The sequence below is a fragment of the Mus caroli genome, chromosome 1, assembly GCF_900094665.2.
Source record: "Mus caroli chromosome 1, CAROLI_EIJ_v1.1, whole genome shotgun sequence".
Classification (NCBI taxonomy): Eukaryota; Metazoa; Chordata; class Mammalia; order Rodentia; family Muridae; genus Mus; species Mus caroli.
In genome coordinates this window covers 48,842,644-48,852,045 of record NC_034570.1, presented here as the reverse complement: position 1 = coordinate 48,852,045, position 9,402 = coordinate 48,842,644, and positions in this window count along the sequence as shown.

The window sequence follows — 9,402 nt, the reverse complement described above, 5'->3', positions numbered from 1 at the left end:
TGGAGCAGAAGCTGTGTTCCACTCACCAGCAGTCTCAAAATCCTGTGGTGGGGGTCGTGGGTAGCTGGCGGGTGTCAGCCGACCCTGCGCTCTAGCTACCCGGGTGCTGGTCCAGCCGGAAGAGTCAGTGGATGTTCTTGTTGTGACTGGGCTGACTATTAATTGATGTCAACTCATCACCTACCATAGGAGAGTCTACAGAGAGTCTTCTACCCGAGAGGAGAGAGAAGGAAGTGAAAATATAGCAGTTTTTTTCAATTAAAAAGTATTTTGTTTCATTTTATGAGTGCTTTGCTTGTATGTGTGTCTATGTACCATGAGAATGCCTAGTGCTTATGGAGATCAGAAGAGGACATCAGATACCCCAGAACTGGAGTTACAGATAGTTGTGAGCTGCCCTGTGGGTACTTGAAGTTGAACCTAGGTTCTCTGGAAGGGCAACTGTCTTAGCTAGGGTTTCATTTCTGTGAAGAGCCACAGCAACCTTTATAAAGGACAACATTTAATTGGGGCTGGCCTACTGCTTTAGAGGCTGAGTCTATTATCATTATGGTGGGAAACATGGCAGCATCTAGGCAGGCAGACATGGTACTGGAGGAGTTGAGAGTTCTACATCTTCATCTGAAGGCTGCTAGGAGAAGACTGACTTCCAGGCAACTAGAAGAGTGGTCTTAAAGCCCACTCCCACAGTGACACACTTCCTCCAACAAGGCCACACCTCCAAATCGTCCCTGGGCCAAGCATATTCAAACTACCACAGCAACTAGTACTCAAAATCATGGAGCCACTTCTCCATCCCCATGGTTTATTCTTCACTCCTATGTAGAACAGATTTCCACATTGTTGTATAGAATTGGCATACTGTGGCCTTAAGAGTTGACAGTGTCATTTGACATTATGGTGGCTACTGATTTGAGAGTGCTAAAGACTGTGTCCAAGATAGGGTGTCTTTTCCAAGACCTTGAGTAGGACATTGGCAAAACATGTCTGTCAGAGGATTGTGAAGCTCGGGAGACCCAGTGGAGGGTTAGTGTGGTGGCAAGGTGTGTGATTTCATCCTGGCCATTTGTGAGATGCTCCTGTGTCATCCCACAGTTAAAGGAGGGATTGGAGTAGGGGTCTGGGAGACTGGGGAACTTAGCTTGGAATAGATTTGGGCTTAAGTAGTGTAACCTTGGGTTACCAGGGCTTGAGGAATTAGGACTTCATAGAATACCTCAGTGCTCCAAGGGTTTACATCAGAAGTGATTCTGTATGTCTGTGAGAGTATTAATGGAAACTCACCAGTGATCTTACAAACTTCTCAATGCACTTATGAGATTTGATTCTTCTTGGGTGTCTTTTCTACTCTGAGCCACACATTTGCAACAGCATAGCAGAGAAATGTTAAATTTTAAACACAAAATAACTTTTTGGATTCTGTTGCTGCACTCTTGACTTTTGGTTTTTACATTGCACCCAGACTTTAAAGAACTAGTCAGTAAATCTTTCTTTCTTATTTTTATAAAAACTGAGGGGACTTTCCGATGGGGTGGACATCATGGTTGATATCTACTGGATGGAAAAACCCAATTGTATCTTTATGTCTCTAAATGTCCTTAACTGCTTTTGAAGCGCTCACTGAAACCATAGCTGGAATTGGCAGAGACCTTTCCTGCTGACTTTTGAGAATATGCATATCCTAAGACATGTGTCACATATGTTCCTCATTCAGTTGCTACTAAGTGTTTTCAATCTTGCATGATAGGAGTTAGACAGTTTCCAAACGGCTTATTGAACCACTTTGAGAAGGTTCCACCCAAAACAGGAAGTTACAATGTGTCCAAAATCAAGTGAATTTGAATTTGAGAGGAGCTGGAGGAAGTTCAAAGCTCTTGCATCCAGCTATCGAATTTGGCTGGTTCTAAACCAGGATGCTGATGAACCTCCACTTTCTAATTGTTTTTCTGTGCTTGTGAGTGCAAGGACAAATATTTGTGTGTATATATAAACATGCACACTCTTTGTGTGCTCTAGGAGAGTGACTGGAAAGAAGTTTTCCTTGCGTGGATTTGGGGGGTGGGGTGGGGAGACAAACGATCGTGTGGCTATAGACCTGGAAATCCAGAATGCATGACATTTAAGCATAATATAAGTAAGCATAATATAAGTAGGTCCTGTTCTTTGTCACTTGTAAAAGTCATTAAAATAGAAGACATGCAAACCCAACTATTTACTTTAAAGATAATTTAGCATATTGACTTTTAAAATGATTATTTTTCCTTTTATTGGTGTGTGTATGTGTTTGTGTTTGCGTGGGTGTGAGTGTACATGGAAAATGTGGAGGTTGATATCAGGGGTCTACCTTGATTTCTCTCCATTTATATATATATCCAGGGTCTCTCAATTGAACCCAGAGCTACAGATTCAGCTAGTTTACCTAGCTAGCTGTCTCTGGGACCCCTGTATTCTACACTTTGCAGTGTGATTACAGGATTGCGTTGCCATATACAGGATTCTATAGTCTCATCTTTTAAAATGAATTTTTATGAGCTAGGAAGAGGACTCAATGGGTAGAACACTTTCTGTACAAGCATGATAACTGGACTGCAAATCTCCAGTACTCACTTAAAACCTAGGTGTGGTGTTACCTCCATGTAATCTCAGTAGCTGTGGGGTGAGGCAGGCGGGTGGATCTTGGGTGATGGCTGGACAGCTAGCCTGCCCCAAAGTACAAGCTCCAAGGTCAGATAGAGACACTATCTTAGAAGTCGTTGCCGAAGGAAGACTTCTGGCGTCAGCCTGCATGAGTGAGCACTATTCACGTGTCATGTGCATAAACAAACAATTACCATACAAAGTAATCGTCTTAGACAGGGTTTCTAGTGCTGTGATGCCATGATCAACAATGACCTGGGGAGGAAAGGATTTATTTAGCTTACATTTATAGTTCGTCATTAAGGGAAGTCAAGACAGTAACTCAAGGAGCCTGAAGGTAAGAAGAGGCCTTTGAGGAGCACTGCTTACTGGCTTGCTCACCATTGCTAGCTCATTATCCTTTCTTGTACAACTAGTGCTACCTGCCCAGGAATGGCAGTGTTTCCCTCTAGCCCCACAGTGAGGACAATCTGATAGACATTGTCTCAAGTAAGATCCCTTTTTTCCAGATATTCTAGGTTTGTGTCATGTTGACAAAAAGCAACCAATATACTAATGGATTTCATTATGACATTTGATATGCTAACATATTATTTAAAGGACAGCTGTAGCGTGTAGTTTCTACTACCACACTTTAAGCTCTGGGTAGAACATGCTATCAGCCTTCACTCTGGTTCTCTTGGATCCACAGATGAAAGATACACACACACACACACACACACACACACACACACACACACACTCACACATCACACTAGCTTATTTTTAATATGCTTTTTAGCTCATGGCTGGATACCTCAAAGCCTCCTGCCACTAATGTGCCCTTCCCTTCACTCCCAGCTCAACACCTCTAAATCTGCCCTCAGCTTAGTTGTGTGTCTAATCTCCCACCTGCTACCCCAGGCCCAGTTAGGGAGGTGACCAGTGGCCACTCCACCTGAGATCTCGCATGGCTCATGGCTCTCTCTCCCTCTGAAGCATGGCAATTTGTTTTTCTTTCTCCTGTGTCTCCTAACCTGCTTGTGGAAACCTGGAAGTCCCGCCCAGTTATTAGCCACTAGCATATTTATTGATCAATCAAGAGTCAACTAGGACCCTCAACAACTAGAACAGGACCCTCAGCGATCACAAGCAGATCACCAATCAAAGCATCAGAACCACCCCACAACAGCTTTACAAGGAATGGAAAGTGTACTTGTTGTTTGCTACATAGAGATCTACACATAGATTAACCTCATGATTTGGGGGGGGGGTTAGGGATGAAAAGGGAGAGTTGAAATGTCCCAGTTTGAAAACAGCAAAACCCTGACAGCTACTATATGGTTGTTGAAACTCTATACAATGGTACTGTGAATGCTTAGAGTGGATCCTAAGTGAGGCCAGTCATAACATCTCCCTCATAGACACACCCAGAGATTGTTTCATGATGAGCCTAAATGCTGTTAAATTGACAACCAAAAGTAAACGTCATATGGCCTACATATTAGGAGGACTAAAGCCATAACATGTGATCATGTGTGCATGGGATTAAAATGACAACTTTGGAACAAGCAGAGAGGAGCAGAAAAATAAATAAATTACCACCACTCAAAGTAGGGTGTCTAATAGCAAAAACTCAAATCCTGAAGCAAGGAGAACAGAATTAACCACGTGGGGAGGACCTTTCAGGCCAGGTGTGTGCCTGGAGCACAGGAGGGACAGCGAATGTGTTGGCTCCCCTCCACATTCCCTTAGATACATGTGAACCATTAATTTTGATTTAAAAAAATTATTTATTTTTTATGTGTATGAGTGTTTTGCCTGAATGTAGGCCTGCACCATATTCATGAAATGGCTATAGACACCAGAAGAGAGTCTTATATCCCCTGGAACTGAAGCCACGGGTAGCTTTAACCACCATGTGTGTGCTGGGTACTTTAGAACAGCAACCAGTGCTCTTAACCACTGAGCTATCACTAAAGCCCAATATGTGAAACTCTGCATACAAAAATTATAATGTCATTGGTCAAACACCAAGGTAATACAACTCTGGAGAGCTCTCCTTGTGGAGCAGTCACGTTCGACATACTTATTTGCATTAAAACATGTTTGACCTCTTTGGGAACTAAGGACTGTCATTTACACCATTGATTATCAGTCTAATGGGCTAGCTCGTTATAAAACACAGACACGCAAGTCAGTGCTAAGCTGTAGCGCCCTGGTAGTACTCAACAACCACATTTACTGAAGGCCCTTGGGCTCTGTTTCTGTTTTTGTTTCATTTGGCAAGATGAAGTCTGATCAAACTTTCAAATGCAGGACTTAATCAAACTTTCTTCTGCCTCTGAAGAGCGTGAGACAGAGAGATGCACTTCCAGACTTGAGTCTGTGAAGGCTGCTGGGTAGTGGAGGGGAGAGGCTGTGGAGTAGTTCATTGCAAACATAAAATGTCTTATGTCAGTGTCTTTGTTTTAAAGATGTATGGAAAACCAACTTCATGCCATGCTATTCCAATAAGAACACTGCTGCAAGTTTACCTTACCACCTTAAACGACATCAACTTCCTGAATGGAAAGATAGATATCCTAGGTAGCACAGCCAGTGTAACCCTATGACCCTCCAAACTACAGCCATATTCATCAATGTGTCATTCATCTTCCTTCCTTCCTTCCTTCCTTCCTTCCTTCCTTCCTTCCTTCCTTCCTTCCTTCCTTCCTTCCTTCCTTCTTCCCTCCCTCCTTCCCTCTGTCTTTTTTCTTTACCTCCTTCCCTTTCTCTCTCTTGCTCCAGCCCTCCCCCCCCCCACTCCAGACCCCGTTTGCTCCAGCCCCCACTTTCTCCAGGCCCTTTCTTTCTTTCTTTCTTTGGTTGCTAAATAGCAGGCACAGACATGAGGGGCTCAGGCCATGTGCTGGGGCCTGTGAGTTCAGTCTCTGCTGCAGGCTGAGAAGGAGGTCACTGAGAAGATGTCTCAGGCCCATGAGTAAAGTGAAAGAACCAGAGGCTGAAGCAGGCCAAGGCTGAGATGGATAGTCCCATCTGCAGGGGAAGAAAGAGGTCACAGTAAAGAAGTCACATGACCCTGGGGTCCCAGGCAGCATTAGGCAAAGGACACCCAGGAGAAGACCACCATCTATCCTCCAGACCCCCTTCTGGCAGAACAGGATCAAGTCCTCGGTAACCTTTCCCATGTGTCCAGAAATCCATGAAAACTACCTCATAATCCAGGACACTGGTGTTGGAGATATGCCCATTCAATAGGAGGGTTCATCAGGTACTGAACTACTTCTTCATGCCACAGCAGGGCCCTCAACCTCCTGGAGGGTAGCACACCTAGTACTTATTACAGTCTTGGTACTTAAAGTTTTCTTGTTTTATCTTGTGTGTCTTTAATGAGTATAGTTGTCGGCTTTTATATGTGTTCAGGCAAGCAATATGCACCAGTGTGGCCATTTTTTTAGTCTAGTAGGGAAAATTCTTTGAAGAAAGGAATTAAACTATTCCCTTTTACTGGGATTTATCTATGAAAAATAATAAAAATAGTTTATTATTTTATACTTTATTATTTAAAGCCAGCCTTAAAGTTGTCTATTTTGGCTAAGGGTCAGAACAACGAATACTAACATGGCATTGAGGCTGCTATTGGTGTATCTTAATCCAAATCACTAGATGATTGGATGCAAGAATTTGCTTGTATTGTTTTGTATAATTTTGTGTAAATGTTAAAAAGTAAGACTTTAGGGGCTAGAGAGGTGGCTCAGCTGTTGAATGTTTACAGGAGGCATCCACCAGGCACTGAACTACTTCTCTGTGCCATAATAGGTCCCTTTGGCAGAGGACCTGACTTTGCTTCCCAGCACCTATGTCAGGCTGCTCACACACCACCTGTAACTCCAGCTCAGGATGATCCTCTGTCTCTGGCCTCCAGGGCCATATGTACTCACGTGCACACACACACATTAACAGAGCTAAAAGTAACTTTAAAAGTAAAGCTCTTTCATGCAAAAAAAATGTTGAGAAAGATCAGCAACTTGGTCTTTAAGAAATATGATACCCACACATGTCTTAATATAAGGAAGGAGGAAGACATATTTTTACAATGGCTTAGTCGCTAAAATCACTTGTCCTCTACTTTGAAACATTTGGCCAGATATGGGCTGTGTGCTCACTTCCACTGCACAAGCTCTTGTTCGTGATGGGATGAGAAGGTGTGACTCACATTTTCCCCTTGTTTCCATTATTACAGTGTCACGTGAGTTTTCCCTTCTCTGTGTCCACATTTCTTCCTGCTCTTAAGCATTTTCATACACGTTTCGTTCAAGCTTCTGACCGCATTGAAGAATGTATATTCCCGTTACTTGGACAGGGTTAAGTATGGTTTAGCTATGTTAAATAACTCACTCAAGTACATGTGTTAAAACTTTTGTTTGTTCTATACATGTACTAAGAAGCAGATGCTGTGAAATAAGCCAGAGACACAGCTGTGGATTAAACAGTCTCTGTATTAAGGAGGAGACGGGAACATAAACAGAAAGTTATAGGAAAAAATGGAGAAAGCCAATACCAAGGGCTAAGCAGTGGGCACTAAGGGTAAACCTTAGGGACATTCCTAATCTGAACTTGGGAGGTGGCATGAGTAAGGGAAAGCTTCATGGATAACTAAGCTACACCCTGAAGGACAAGTAGGAGACAATTAAGATGCCATTGAGGGTATGAGATTTCAGATAGGAAACATCAGTATACAAAGGCTATTTTTTACATATTTTACATATGTGAGAAGAAACATGCTCTACCAGATATTTCCTGTAGAGCTGGCTAACACAGCGCTTGAGTGGGGCAAGGCCGCTTTGTAGGGAGCGTGTGAAGTCTGGAGTGAGTGTGTACTACTGACTTGAGCACGGCCATGTCAAGGACCCAATGCTTGAGACCATGGCGATGGCAGCACCCCTCCCCCCACCCCCATCTATGTTAGAATGTCGACTAGCTTGATTTTGTCCAGGAAGCCACAGCTGCAGTGAGGTCAGGGCAGGAAGACACAGTTTTGCCCCAGTCCTCAGTTATGTGCTCTTACAGTCTTCCTGCCTCCTCTTCTGAAATGAACCTTGAGCCTTGGATGCTACGTGGGACATGTTACAGATGTCCCATTTATGACTGGGCACTCCACAGACATCTGTGTTCTGTGCTTTCATCAGCTGTGAGTCTCTGTATTTAACAAAGATGCTTCTCTGTTGGGGACTAAAAGCTTCACTAACCTACAGTTCTAGAGACGTAGATTTAGAAGGCAGTTTCATACTATGATCATTTATCAAAATAATAGTAGATTCACCCTCTAGGGACTGTGAGATTCCTCAGTTGAGTTTCCTCCTATGGGGTGGATGATTCCCCCCAATAATAGTCATTCCATTATTGCACTTCCGGATTGCAGCTCGTAGGGTTCACACTGTGTGTGACTGTTGGTGACTTTCCTTCTTCAGTGGCCTGCATAGGACTGGCTGGGGCTAGGAAAGCTAGCCCTCAGGAGGAGGACAATGCCAGTACCAACTTGATTTCTCCAAGTACAGTGACCTGAAGTGGAAACTTCTGGTTTCTTTGGAAAGTCAGTTATGTCAAATAATGTTTTGCTAGGGCACACAGATGGAAGGATGTTTTGCTAAAGCAGACACGTGAAAGAATGTTTTCCTGAAGCAGACATAAGTGAAGGGAGGTTTTGCTAAAGCAAACACATGAAAGGATGCATGAATTAAGAAGGAAATAAATATGACCCAAAAGATGGTGGACGATGCTGGATGGTATTGGTGTGCCTTGCCATTCCTTAGTGGTCATTGTTTGTCATGACTTTATAGAAAGAAACACTTGCAAAAACTTCTGGTGGTGTTCTGAAGGCTTTTTTTTTTTTGCCAATTCTGTGGACTTGTGCTGGTTGGCAGGGCGATGTCAGTTGATACAGACCCATGTGGAATTCTGCTAAGACAGACTACGTGGTGTTTTGCTAAGGCAAGGCCCTTGCGAGGACATGTAATGTTTACAGGGAATATAAATAGGACTTGACGGACAGTGATGGGGCCTGCATAGCTAGATTTGCAACATTTTGTTGGTCTTGCATATTCATCTTTGCTGAGCTTCACTTTGTAGAGAGAGGCATGACAGGGAACTTCTGGTGTCTCTGCTGGTCCTGGTTGCTCCTGCTGACTCCTGCCAATTCCATGGAGGTCTGGCTGTTTCTGTTGGGCCGTGTCACCACTGCTGATTCATGTTTGCTATTCTGACTCTCCTGAACTGGTCTACAGGTTTATAAACAGTCAATGCAGATTGGATTTGCTCCAAAGAACTATTTCTAAACAGGTCCACTTCCCCTGTATCCTAATAACCTTTCTTCTACTACCTCTGGTGGGTCTTGGGCTAGAAGGGAGGCTAACGCATTTAAGAACCCTTATTAAAAGTAGTATTTGAAAAATATCAGCCTACAGTGACCAAAGCAAGCGTGTGATGTCTTCAGTAAAGGGCCTCCTATCAAGTTCTGGTGAGCAACTAGAGCAGTGGCTATTGTCTGCATTACCTTGCAGGTCTCTGGGCCACCCCTCTCTGCAACCCAGCACTGGCTTTGTATTGAGCAACATACAGCTTCTGGGAGGCACACTATTCCTCCTGGAGGGCAACTTCAATTGGTATTTTTGTATACACATCTGTGTATCGAAGAGTTTCTAATAGATTCCTTTGCAGCTTTTCAAACACCCCTGGTGTTAGCTTTCCTGTCTCATCCTCTTATCTTCCCAACCCTTCTGAACA